Source organism: Elaeis guineensis, chromosome 2 (genome assembly GCF_000442705.2).
Source record: "Elaeis guineensis isolate ETL-2024a chromosome 2, EG11, whole genome shotgun sequence".
Classification (NCBI taxonomy): Eukaryota; Viridiplantae; Streptophyta; class Magnoliopsida; order Arecales; family Arecaceae; genus Elaeis; species Elaeis guineensis.
Genome location: NC_025994.2, coordinates 104,872,760 through 104,887,451, shown reverse-complemented (window position 1 = coordinate 104,887,451; position 14,692 = coordinate 104,872,760). Strand labels below are relative to the sequence as shown.

Below are 14,692 nucleotides of genomic sequence, written 5' to 3'. Positions count from 1 at the left end.
AACCAGGTCGGATCAGGGTTTTCTAATTTTTAACTCGACCGGATTGAATATTACTCTTTATTTCAATATATTTTATAATTAGTTATCAGTTAGGTTAATATTATGTTTTTTGCTATTTGCTCTTCTTGATTAAATATGTTTGTTATCATTGTAAGAAGGAAAATTGCTTTATTTTTGCAATCTTATCACTCTCTTACCTGGGACTAAATTTTCTTTATAAATATGTTTTTCTTTTACACATCCATTTCCAATGCATGAGGGAACAAATATAACCATTCTTGTTTAGCTCCTCATTACTCAACCTTGCTCCATTGCCAAGATTTGTTGCACTGCTGAGACTATGTTCTATTTACTCATCCTGTGATCGGCCTCAAGGGCAAACCTATCCGATACCCTTATTGCCTTAATGCAGTCCATAACTTCACTGCTGTAGAAAGCTTGCAATATTTCCAACAGAAAAATCTGAATTCACTGCCGTGAAAGAAGCTGAATTAAATGGCAAATAAACCATAATAAACTGTTTAATCAAATATCAAAGGACATCATCTGTACAGACGGGAATTTTGTTTGCAGTTAAATAGAAATCGGAATGACTAAACGCTATAAAAAGGTGACATGATGGCAAAATATATGATTATAGGCTTGATGTTGGTTTAATAAAATGAAACCAGGCTGTTTGGTAAGTCTGAAAAAAATTCAGCTGTAGATCAATAAACTTTCAGATAGAAACTCAATAGTCAGAGGAATGTAATCTGGTAGGAAACACCAGGCTGTGATGTTGTGCATTTGCAGTGTAGAATGGCATGGAATCATCTACGGGCTTCGTAGGTCCACAACTGCTGTCACAATTTGAACCAGCGATGAAAGTACTATATGAAACTTGCATAGTATAACCACGAGAAAACTTTAGACATTATGAGTAAGTTTCTCATGTAAGATATCTAACTTGGCTGTTACAGGCAACACTGAGCTGGAAAAGATTTTAAATACCTTGCATTGCATTTGAAGAAAATTGTCTTCTATCAGTATTTTGTAAGAAATTGGCCTCTAGCTCCTATGTTTGTGATGGTTTTTTTTTTTTTTAATAAGACGGTTTGTCCAAATAATTTTTATATAGATACAATTAAAAGAATAAAAAAATTAAAAAATTAAAAATTCCCTAAGAATACCTCCAACCCCGATCCATAAGATGTCTCCTAGTATGCTCAACTATAAAAATTATCATATAGTCTGTTGCAATATTTGCTTCTCGAAAAATATATCTAATGGTTAAGATAGTGTATCTTCTTAGCAAAATCGAAATATCATGTATAAAAAAATAAATGACTCCGTCATAGATGTAATTTTGCAGTTAAAACATCATCGTAATAGAATCATCTTCAACAATGAGTTGATCAGCTGACCTGACCAATTCTTACGATGATTTTAGTAGTTTTTGTCATATAACTTGGTTCTTTGGTCCATAGCCGGAGTTTAAAGACTTTTAGGTTTCAACTTGTTTTAAAACACGTAAGGTTTATGAAAATAACAAACTCTCAGGTCCCATGTAAAAGGTATGTTTGAACTTTTTAACCTCGAGCAAGGTTTCTGAACTGTTATATATATTTATGTTTAACCTCTACAATTTTCAGCCCTGAACCCTTTGCGTCAGTTTTTATAATTAACTAAATTTGAAGCATATTTATTTATAAATATAAAAATAAAAAATTTTATTTTCCACCAGTATACATTTTCTAAGACTAAAATTAGACATCAACATAACAAGCAGTCAGCATCGATGAAACTGCATTATCAGTTGTAGGTTGCAGCAAAAATTATTGGCAGATACCTCTATATTTATAAATTTTATCATATATTCAAATCCATTTAAAATTTTATTATCTGAGTTCATCGATTTGATTACGACATTATTCAAAATTTCAAATACAATCTATTAAAAAATGATGAATCTATTGGATATCGAAATCCATCCTATTAATTTTTATTCAAATCGGATTATTGGGATATCTGAATCCGTCTAATTAATTCTAATATTATATAAATTAAGATTTAGAGATAGTACGAGACACCACATCATAAGGTTTAAATAAATTATCAGTTGGTACAATAAAATAATATCAAATGGACGGCTTGTTGTTATCCCAGTTTGAATTAAAAACACCGACTGTGGCGCACGTCCTCTGGACTGCCGGCTCTATAAATACGGTGGCCACACTCCCAAAACTCCCATGGCCACCGCCGCCGCCGCTTCTCCTCTTCCTCGCTCCTCTCCACCAAATTCCCAATTTACCCCTCTTTCCTCCAAAACCGAATCATCCTAGCAAGAACACCGTCACTTCTTCCGCCCACCAACACCACCACCACCGCCTCCAAGAGAAGAAGGCAGGTATTACCCGCTTGCATGACCCCTTCTTTCTTTCCCCTTTTCTATCTCTTTAATCCTTCCGACTCCTTTTTATTTCTTCCGCTGCCCGGTACCTCAAGTGCTGCCTCGCCGTCCACCGCAAGAGCCCCGACCTCCCCACCTCCACCCCGATCCCGCCACCCGGCGCCGACATCTGGGTGGTCCTCTCCGGTGGCGGCTCTGACAGCCACTCGACCCGGCGACCGCCATCGCCGATGACCTCAAGAACGCATGCCCCGACTCCAAGATCCTCTTAATCGGCAGAGCGCGGCCGTCTCCACCGCCGGCTACGACTACGCCCCGTCCCGCGCGCCCGCCTCGCCCGCCCTTTGACCTCGTCAACCTTCTCCTCCCCTTCCACCTTCTCGGCTCCATCGCCGCCAGCTGGAAGATCGTCCGCGAGTTCCGCCTCCAGATCGTGGTCGGCACCGGGGGATACGTCGCCGCGCCGGTGTGATTGGCCGTGGCCCTCTCGGGCATCAGTATCGTGATCCAGGGGCAGAACAGCTTCCCCGGGCTCACCAACCGTGTGGTCGCGCTGTACGCCGAGAAGATCTTCCTCGCCTTCAATGCTAGCGTAAAGCATTTCCCCAAGAAGAAGTGCCTGGTGCATGGAAATCCCTTCAGGCTTTCGCTGAGGAGGTACACGTCCAAGGCGGTTGCATTTCTTCCCGAAGGCTGGGTCAGAAAAGGCTCAGGTGGTGCTCGTGCTCGGGGGATCGGCGGGTGCCGGTGCCATCGATGTTGCTGTCCTGAACATGTACTATGAGGTTCTTCTGGAGCACAAGAACAGGCACATCATATGGCAGACAGGGGCCATTGGGGTACGGTGAGATGGAGGGCCTTGTCAAGAACAACCGGCAGTTGCCGATGACCTGGTGAGTTTTTCTACACTCACCTCTGCCTTTTCTTTCCCGTATTTTCTTGTTTCTTTTTCCACCGTGTGTTCTATGGTGGACTTGCCAAGGGTTTGAACATAAAGATTTTGTGAATGTCAAAATGTTTTATTCTGATGGTAAAATGTTGTTAATTCGGCTGTGCATCATATTTTTTTGCTATGCATCAAATTATTTTGCGTGTTTCCGTAGTGGACAACAAGTCAAAGAGTCAGGAGATCCTTTCACAAAATCTATCCAACAATGATGTGATCTAGAGATCAAAAATATGTATTGTTTGTGTGATTTAAACGATCCATATTTGACCACTAGATTTATAAGTGATGCATATGCTCGGGATCTTCAAGTCACATGAATTTTATTTTTTGTTTTTTGACACTAAGCAATTTAGAGATGATAGGCCATATGCAACAGCTCAGACCATCGATTTCAGGCCCCCAGTCATCTGATCAGGATTGACCTTATTTGGAGTGTTGTGTAGACATCACATATTAGAGCTCTCTCTCTCTCTCTATATATATATGTGTGTGCGCGCGCGCGCGCTCGCACGCGTGTAGGCGAGTATATTATATATATTGGTTTTAAGCCATTTTACCTTTGCACTATCTTAAGAGAATTTTTTTACTATCACATTTTGTGAAATTTATAAGTCAGGCTCCTGCTTAAAAGTGTGGCAATATATGTTTTATAACTTAGTCCTACATCTTGTTATGTCATCCGTCATATGTTTTCTGTCAAAGTTTAAGCAAATTTTTAAAAATTGTTGCGTTTCTTGATTTCTGACACTTCTGTTGTTCACTTAATCTTTTTCCATGCATTGATATAAAGACACTGTTCCTTGCAATGCTTATTCCATTTATGCAGTTTTTCAAAAGAATGTGGCATGATTATTGTGGGAACCCAAATCTACTAATGATGACTGTGAATAAACAAGCCTTCCCAAATTCTGGGTTTGGCTTAGTGATTTCTTGACAATTGGTTCCTATCCCAGGTCATATTAATCTATCCAAGGTCCTTCCTAGATAAGGCCCATATCAGATCTTCATTGCACATGCTCTTACCATATTACTTTATCCTCAATTGGTTCAACTTGTAAATATTTAAATTAATAAATTTTACTCTTTTTTTCTCCCAGTGCTTTACAACACATTAACCTTCCACTGAAGAAAAGATGGTTTGCTTTGGAACACTTACATTTGGTTGAAGGATTTCATTTACCTACAATATATATGGTACCTGTTAGCATCCTCACTTATACATTGGTGAGCTCAAGATCACAATTAGAATCATATAGTGTCAATTCCCTACGGTCCTTTTTGCAGACGCAATTACCAATTCACCAGTAAGTTATTAGACTCTCCCCAACGTGCTTGAGTGTCCAGTTGTCTAATTTAATACAAAGCCTCTAACATGTGAAATCAAATTCAACTGCCATGTCTCTCGTATAGCTCAATCAGTTTCTAGGCAGTTTGGTTTTCCTGTTTATGACAAATTTCAAGACTTATAGCTGATTCATTAACAAATATGCAATATTTTAAGGCAAGCTTTCAGTTCATGTGTATGTTGACGATCCCTCGAGTGCACCTAGCATAAGCAGTAGTTTAAAGACCTCGTTGATCTCCGATCTGTACAATTCCCTCATGTGGTTGGTTTTTGAAGAAACTTTTAGGGCAAACATAACAAAACTATGCAGAGGTTTCGACCAGTTAACAGACTTCACAGTTAGCATCTTGGAGTTGAACAATAAATCCCAGTTAAAACCAGCATTCTTTAAGGGCTATCATTTTCCTTGAGTTTTGCCATCATCCTTCTGTTTCTGATATCTGCATAGATTCTAGTAGAAAGCCGAATAAATTTCTAAACTTTATCGCTTTGCCATTTCTGTATTGGCAGAGGAACTTGCAGCTAAAGCAAACTTTTAACCACCAGATAAAACTGATTCTTGTATTTGACAAATTTTTCAAAAGGATTAGCAAGTCCTTGAAGTTAAGACAGGGTCTATCTTGATGGCCTAATTTGAGTTTAATCACATACCAAACTATTTCATGAAAAACCTTAGCTAAAGAAATACGTTCCATGAGTTGGTTGCTTGTGGTGCTTCCAAAAGATGCATCTGTAATAGAATTGCACATTGGCCTATTGTAATATCTCAAGGAAAAAATCACCATATTACCTCCAGGATTCATTTCGTGTATTTTAGAGCCTCTTTATTGCCCAAGATTGAAATTCATACAGTGTTGCTAGATCTCTGTCCTGCCTTCTTTCCTTCTTTTTTCTTTTTTCCCCAAGTTTCAGAAGCCTGTGGCTATCAGATAACTCTTGCAAATCACCTGTCCATTTCAACCTATGTCTTTTTTCTGTCATAGGAGATGATAACAAACATCACATGCGCACACAGGGAGAGAGGGATTGTAGTATTTTGGTTTAAATTTATTGCTAAATGCTGTTACAATTTTGTTCAATTTGTTGCCTATACTTTTCCACCAACTGTTCTTGAGATTCATAAATTTGTACTTTGGAGTCAGTGCTGATATCAACAGTATATTAACTTCTAGTGTATGTATACAATTGTTTTTATTTTAATCTATCTAAATTTGCTATTTCAATATGAAGGTTCTTGCATGCAATGGATATGGCTTATGCAGATGCTGATGTTGTTGTTTCTTGAGCAGGGGCAATGATTTGCACTGTGATATTGGTCATTGAAAAGCCATCAATTTTGGTAGTAAGGATGTCATTCTTTTCAAAAAATGAACTATATGAAACTCCTACCAGGTAAATATACAACTTGGAAGCTAAGAATTGCACTTTATAATGCTTCTTTAGTGTTCAATCATTATATTACAAGATTTCATTTGCTAAAAGTTGTGGTATCTTGAATGGCATTCATTGAATACTTTCTCTTATTTGTTTTTTTCATCTTAACAATTATCAGTTATTAAACATTTTGAATATATGTTGCCAGTAAGGTAGAGCGGTATAGAGTGGTAATAGCTTGAATGGCATTTATTGAGTACTTCCATAGTTTCATTATGATTGATATTTTCATTTGAACACTTTTCAATCCACAAACAATTTAATGAACTTATAGAAATAAAAAGGAAAACCACAAGATCAGAAAGCATCATAAGAAATACTAGAATTTGCAAATCAATTCTCATTTTAGTAATGATGATGTAACAAATATAAGAATGTTATCATTTATAGCTGCAAATATATAAAATAGTTTTCTAGCAAAGAATATAACTTCTATTAATCTAGTGTTATGCCTCCCACGTAAATTATCTTATTAGTGACAACCTTCTGATATTGATAAAGAGTATATCATTCATTAATCCCAGATGCATGCTTATTTTATTGCTTTAAATGCTCTTCTAAATGAAATGGTTAAAGCATAAGTGAACCAAATCAAACTCCTTACGTGACAGGTAATAGACTATCACAAAGCTCCTAATTTGATTTGTTACTACTCTCTTAACACTTAATTTTCAGCAATTTGTTGATTGTGTGTGTGTGTGTGTGTGTGTGTGATGCTATACCACATCCCCTTTATTAGCAAAAACTTTTATAGACCAACAGCAACATAGTATTGAATATCTACTTTTGTGGACCGACAACAGCATAATATTGAATAAGTTAATTAACATCGTATCGTCACTATCATCAAGTTATTTATGTTTTGCAATTGTTATTGGAAATTGACACGAAATAGAGTTAGGACAGCAAGATTGATCGTGATGATGTAGGATAATGGAGTAAGGTTTAGAGCATATCTATCAACACTGGGCAATCTCGACTATTTGTATCCTTCTACCAGTGATGGTCAGGCCCTTCTCCTCTTCAATCACGAACTTTATTGGAGTCACTTAAGGGTTTTTCAGTTATGAGAAGATGGGACTTGAACCGAATATGTGCAGACCCCTCTTTATGAATCCCATTCGTCATAGGAATCCAATTGTATGCTAGAGTTAAAATTTTTACGGGCACCTACAAGACCTATGGGCCTAAAAGGGACCATCTTCCAAAGGGCTTTATTTGCAAGTAAAACACTAGTGCTTAGCATGTGCTTTGCACATGCCTAAGAACCAAAGAGAGAGAAGAGAAAGGTGGAGTTGCTCCCTCTTCTTTGTTGGTGCAAGCATGGGCCCTGCGTTATGGAAAGAAAGAAAAGAAAAAATCGCTCTCCTATGTGGACTTCTAAGAATCTAGCTTTGTGTGCCCAACTCCAAGAGTTCCTATAGATGAGCTGTTGCTAGGCCACATAAAGTCACCTTAACCATAAAATAAACTAGATTGTATTGTAGACTAGGTCAGTTGTACCAGAGCCGCTATATAACTCTAGGTCTTTCATATATGTAGCTAAATATTTATTTGACTAAGTTATTCTAATTGGTTGAGTGTTGTCAGTGCTAGGGTTAAGCACGGATCGGGTCCAGTCGGGGAGAGAGAAAAATTTCCTCCGATCGGACCCAATTGGGTTGAAAAAAATTCAATCCGCTGTCGATCATTTATTATGTATAAACCTTTGAAATCAAAGTAAACGGTTTGTAGCAGATTTGGATGGGTTGTATCGGTTTGGATTTTAATGTTGACCCAATGTTGATTTTAGACCCAATGTTGTCCCACTTAAGCTTATTTATTTATTTTTTTTGTCAATTTAATGCAAAAAAGGCCTAAACTTTATAAGTTACAGATTTTGAGCTTATTTTTGAACCTGTATAAAACAAAACAAAAAAAGAAAAGATTTATTCATCTGAAAACAACTACATCTGAAAGTTTTTACTTTAGAATTATCTTAAATTGATGTACTTCCATCAATAATTTAATATTAATATTTTCATGAATCCAAATGGGTGACGCGGTGTTTTTTTAGAATAAAAAATTGAAGTCTAAACAACGCTGTCTCAAAATGAAAATGAGTTTGTGAAATACTACATCGGTTAGGTTCGATTTCGTACGGTTTAAGAGAATGTTTGGTTGGGAGGAGTGGGGTCCGAAATCGAAATCGGAATGGATGACTCCCATTTCAACCGTTTGGTTGGGAGGAGTCCCATTCCGATTCTGATTTCGAAATAGAATGGGAATGGCTCAATCTATACAGAATTCAATCCCTACTCTCTTCTATGGATCAATTTTTCATTTCGATTTTGATTTTGATTCCGATTCCGGTCCTGAACCAAATGCTTCGGAGGATTTGGCCATTCCGATTTCGATTTCAAGCCATTTTGATTTTCATTTTTATTTTGATTCCGATTGCGTACCAAACACCCCCTAAATGTATAGGAACCGAACTCAACCGTAAATAACTAATTTTTTTACAAATCCCAATTCGATTCCATCTACTTTATGTCTTTCAATCGATCGAAACCGATGTTTATTGGGTTGGATTGGGTGGGTTTCTTCAGGTTTCAGTTATTTGCTCAGCCTTAGTCAGTGCCACTATGTGCAGGAATGTACATGGTTATTCCAAATTATGAATTACAGTATTTAGCAAACCTACTTATTCTAAGTTAGGGCCTATTTGGATATTTAGGCCTGAAATCCCATGGGATTCATGGGTTGGGCCAACACAACCAACTAAATCAGATTGGGCACAGCCTATCTTTATAAATATCCAAAAAATCATTAGCTGAAGTCTTTTTTTCTCCCTACGGGATTCGGGCCGACCCACTTGAATAATTCTATGGGTTCTTATAATCATAATAGGCCCAATCCAACCTAACTTAGCTAGTTGTCTTGGCCCTACGAATCCCATGGGATTTTGGGCCTAAACATTCAAACAGGCCCTTAGTCTGCTATATGGTATATGTGTTTGCTTTTGTTTAGCTGCATATAGTTACTCTAAAAAGTGCATCTATATTAACTAGATTCTTCTGGAAGGTATCATTTAGGTATTCTCCAAGATACTGTTCTTTTTCCAAATTCTTCAACATTTATTTGGAAAGTTCAATCCCAATAATTATCCCATATGTGGATTGCTAGATGTCCATTGAACCATGTGAGACCGTCTATATACAAGCATCTAAATGGAAGAATTTTAAATAGATCCTAGTTGGTGCTTTTGAGAATTATTTTACCAAGTGCAAGCATAAGTTGTACTGGTCATTTAAAACTTTTGGGTTATTTACATATATCCCTACTTCTATAATTCAATTTTTAACTCCTTGTTTCCTGCTTTTTTTTTTCCTATTTTTGATGAACCTATTTTTAACTTTCTTGCGGATACCGTCACCTATTGCTGTGGTTGGTCATCAAACTAAAAATACATATATTATGGCAGACATAGCTAGATCAAAAGTTCGAACAGAAGATGAGATTCAAGTGGTCTTCAAACTGCAATTGATGACATTTTAGGTATGTTTTCCCTCTTAAATTTTTATGGCTGTTGAAGACTTGAGAGTTTATTCAACATTCCTTCCGTTTAAAACTTTCTTTCCTTGTAAGAAGAATACAATAAAAATATAATACCATGTGTCAAGGAGAAAAGGCAAATGAAATCAAATGAAAAAAGGTTTTGCAATATTAGTTTGGAAACTTCGCAGTTGGGCTTTAACTTATTTTTGCAAAATTCTAGGACTATCAGTTCAAACTATATCAGTCTTGTTTAGCCAATTAATAGTTGCAAATCGTAGGTTGTGTTTAGTTGTCTCTTGCTAAACAATCAGACATGATAATAAAGAAAAGGAAATTCTTTGTGCACAGCAGGCGTTGTAGAAAATCCGAACGTGGAATGCACCACCTTGTCCAAATGGTCTATATAGCCACCGCTTTCAAACGTGCATTTAATGCTTGCAGTTCCGCTTTTTCTTTTGAAATTTTGAATGACGAAAAGGCTTCTCTTCTTTGGAAAAAATTATGACATTCTGTAGCATATTATGACATCCTGCGATAAATTATGACTTTCTGTATGTAGGATGTTATATTAGCCTAGAAAATTATGACATCTAATAGCGTATTATGATATCCTGCGTTAAATTATGACTTCCTGCACGTAGGATGTTATAATATTGAAGGGGCATTTTTGTCCAACCACTTTCCAATGCATATTTTATGCCTACAACTTCATTTTTTTATTTGAAAATTTTGAATGATGAAAATGCCCCTGCTCTTTGAAAAAAATTAGGACATCCAATGCCATATTATGATATTTTGCGTCAAATTATGACTTTTTGCGCACAGGATGTCATAATATGGATATAAGATGTCGTAATTTTTTTTCAAAGAGTAGGGGCATTTTTGTCATTCAAAATTTTAAATGAAAAAGTAAAACTGCAGATATTAAATGTGTGTTGGAAAGTGGTGGCTTCATGAACCCATAAGATAAGGCGGTGTGCTCCACGTCAGATTTTCAACACTGCCCGCGGTGCACAAAGAATTTCTCAATAAAGAAAAGTCTATCACCAAATACACTTGATTAAAATAAAGCTTGAAGACAAGAAATCGAGTACTTGGTCTAGCTTATAGGCAAGGAAAATGGTGGAATTGAAATCAGAAAAAGACAAGGCTGAAGGAGCAACAGGAAAATGTTTCTAGTGACAGAGGTTTTTGATTCTATGTTCAATCCCAAATCTTGGCTTCTAGGACTATCCTGTACATGCAGGAAAAGCATTTAAATAACAATAGAATCAAAGACTATAACTCATTGACTCATATCTAATTCATTGCAACTTGAAGTACATAGAGATGCTTATAAAAATATACTGCAAGTCCATGCTTGTATAACCATGTTCGCTATGTACAAGCAGTATAAAATGGCAAGAATTGCTTCATGTGTTTTTTTTTTGGGCAGTCATATACTTATTTGTACTGGTGATTCTAACAATTTTTGTTGCAATTTAAGATTTTCTTGCATGACTTATCATAATGTGCTTGTGTCAACTAGCTCTACCAGAAACCACAATCGAGTACTAACTTAGTTTTTACTGCAATCTAAAGTACACGTCTTGCATGAGTTGCTTCAAGCATGCATAACGCAGTAAACCCTATTGTTGAGAGATGCTACAGTAATTGCTACTAAATACTGGAGTGACTTTCTAACAATTTGGTGTTATAGCTAACTTTCTTTTGTTTGGCTTACAACAGGATTTATGACGAGCTAAAGGGCTGTGGATTGTCAACATTGTGTAGATGCAGTTTAGTCTTTCATAATGTTGTATTTTCTCTTTTATTTCTGTTATATTAGTTTTGGCTAGTCTTAGAGTCGTCGGCGTAGCTTAAAGCTTTTCAAGTCATTTGGATGGTTACATGGGTGTAACTTAAAGCCTTTCTTATTTGACCCTTACGATGCCCTTATATTCCTTTTCAAAAAGTTAACATCTCGTGCCATTCATGGATAAAGACATGTTGTTCAAGCCATCTAAAGCATGTACTTTCCTATAGTTTGATTGTTACTCATAGTTGTATTGGACATTTGCTTCTCTTGGTCCAGACCCTAAAGATTTGTGTGTGGGATTGGGTTCTGAAATCCATAGCAAGTTCAAACGAATACTGAAGAATGTCCAGATCATCCAAGTAGTTGAATATAATGAGGGGAGGAGAACCCCATACCCATGCTTGACTGCTCATGATGTGAAGTTAAAATCTGATCATACTTCATCTATGGGTGTATGGAGATGAAGCAATAGAAATATTTAGTGTACGAGTTTCTCTAATATTTGAGGATGTGACTTGAATTAAGTCTCTTAGGGACAATTAAATGGAAGATTATAAGTTACTTGATATTCTCACTGTTGGAGTTACCATGCTCAAAGTGATAACTGGCTATGGTAGGTTTTGAACTTTGTGTAAATAGCATGAGGAATATCTCTCATTGATTATGAAGTGGTATACTTGGCCATGAGATGTTGAGGACCTGCCAGGGTTTTCCCCTGAATTATTGCTGCGTGAGGTGAGGAGCTGCATCTTCCAAGTTGTATTGTTGGCATAATCTAGTCTTTCTGAAAAAATGATTGTTGAAACTTGGCCAGGGGACTTGTGAAGGTTATTATTTAGAAATTGGTCATCCAACAATGGTGATTGTAGTGGAGTAGGTTATCAATTCTTTTCACATGTCAATTGTAATCCTTTGTCTTGTATATGCAATATGCTGGCACAGGACAAATATCATTCCATTAATCGTGCTATATGCCTTAATGTCTTTTTCTATCGTGCAAGGCAAATCTGACACATCATGGGTAGTTACTTCTAGAGACCAAAGTTTGATTTTCTTGTAACGCTTATTTTATATATGTCTGTTTACATGTTAGGCAAATCTGACTATCTGTTTGACCCGTATGCGTGTATCTCTGGTGGTTTGTTCTTAATGTCCATAATATGTATTCTAAACTTTACAGGAAATGAGAATCTGATGGCAGAGATGTCTGAGAAAGCATCTAAATTTGCTGGGCACGATGCTGCTTTTGATATTACCAAACGCATCCTTCCTCTTGTTTTCCTCTCCAAAGCAAAATCTATGGCATAAAATGGTTTAATTTCTTTTTCTTTTCTTTTCTTTTCTTTCTTTATTTTTTTTTTTAATTTTGAGATCATTGCTTCCATTTTGCACATTTTTTTTTCTTTTTCTTTTTTTTTTTGGGGGGGTGGGGTTGGGGTGGGGTGTGGCGCGGGGGGATGGGATGTTTTCTTGCATTTCCTATCACAGTGATGGAAGCGTTTATATGCTGAGGAAAGTTTCAGTGTCACCATAGGAAAGTCCGAGGACTCAAGTTTGTTCGTTTTACTTGGAACTGCGATGGCTCTAGTTTTGTGAGCTTAATCTCAGTGAGGTATGATGGAAGCATTTATCTGTCGTTTATATGATTATATCACAGATCTACGTAGCGTAACGAGTCTTCTTCATGGGACACATATTATAACAGCTCTCAAAGTTTTCTTTGTTGAGACAATATTTTTATTCAAGAATTTTGAAATGCAGCAGTTCGATTTTATGCGTCGAGTTCTGTAGTGCTTTATGAAGACCATGATAATGAAACAAGAGAAGGAGATCAAACCTCTTGGCACATCGCTAGTACCTTGGCGCTGGAGGACAGTTAGAAGCTCGTTACATAATTTCCTATAAGCTGCCTCTATATGCGTTGGGCATTGAAGTGATTGGGTCATCATTTGCAGCATGATCATGCTCATTCACTAGAGGTTGGTGGTATCTTGAGAGCACGTTTGCTAGAGCACGAGAGGGGAAGACGCATTTCCAAAGTAACAAACTAAATGCCTCAATCCTAGATTGGGGTGTGTAAGGAAGGAAATCGATCAAATCTTAAAACCAGTTTGGATTGAATTTTTTTCAAATTTGATTTTAGTTTCTGTTTAGACAAAATTGATTCAAACCGAACTGATCTGTGGGTATATATATATATATATATATATATATATATATATATATATATATATATATAAATTAACCTCAAACTAATCCAAACCAAATTGTGCACATGCCTAATCCCAGAACAAGCATATATTTTATTCTTTTTGTGTCTTTTTTTTTTTTTTTGTTTTTTAGTTGTTATCTTATGCTTATAATTTGCTTTCGATCTTAAATTCCCAATTTCCTTTAGAACTATTAAGTGATCAAGTTTTGCTAAAATTATAAATACATAAATTTAGAACCAATATTTATCGGGATTATCTGCAAATAGGACGAGGCTGGTAGACTACCAATCAACCATAGCTAACCTCTTCGTGGAGCATACGGGATAATGCATCTATACAGATCATAAAAGGACAGGATGATAAATGATATTTCTGTCGAAGGCCCTTTCATGATTGGAAGTTCTCTATGGGAGTGTCATTCACCAACAAGGGAAAGGAGGGCCTCATAACATAATCTTTGACCTGATTAATCCCTCCCTCGTTCAAGCCAAGCCATCTCAATGAGTATTAAGAAATCCCATCTAATCCTTTCATACGTCTGCTCTATGTTGATTTTTATTGCCATCATACCTCTACATATGGGGGCTCTCATGAGATATACATAAATTATTGTGCTAGGAGTGTATTGTCAAAGATGCCCCTACCTCTAATGAGAGCTCCTTGTTTTAGACTTATCAATGCATCCGACAGACGTTATGGTCTTGCCACCATGATTTTTGCGATTAGCATGTACATGAGGTTATGGGTCTATGATAAGAGGCCTTCATTGAATTGTCCTTCTTGAGGATGAAGGCCACAAAGGTGTTTCTTTCATGCATTAGGCATTAGCTAGTTCTTTTTCCTGAATTTGATTGTCTTTCACATTTTTTTTTTTTGGATGATAGTCCAAAACTTCTCAAAGAAACAAGGAGTCCATTGGATCATAGAGCTTTATCATTTTACGATGATCTAAAAGTCTCTTGAATCTCTTTATCAGTTGTTAGTTATGGTACAATTAAGTCAAGCCACATCAAGTAGTAAGAGATTC

The 14,692-nt window shown here is 36.6% G+C and overlaps 1 pseudogene; it reads left to right on the top strand.

Moving 5' to 3' along the window:
- The first annotated feature begins 2,121 nt into the window (after positions 1-2,121).
- On the top strand, positions 2,122-11,678 carry LOC105049209 (uncharacterized; annotated as a pseudogene).
- Positions 11,679-14,692: the final 3,014 nt, after the last annotated feature.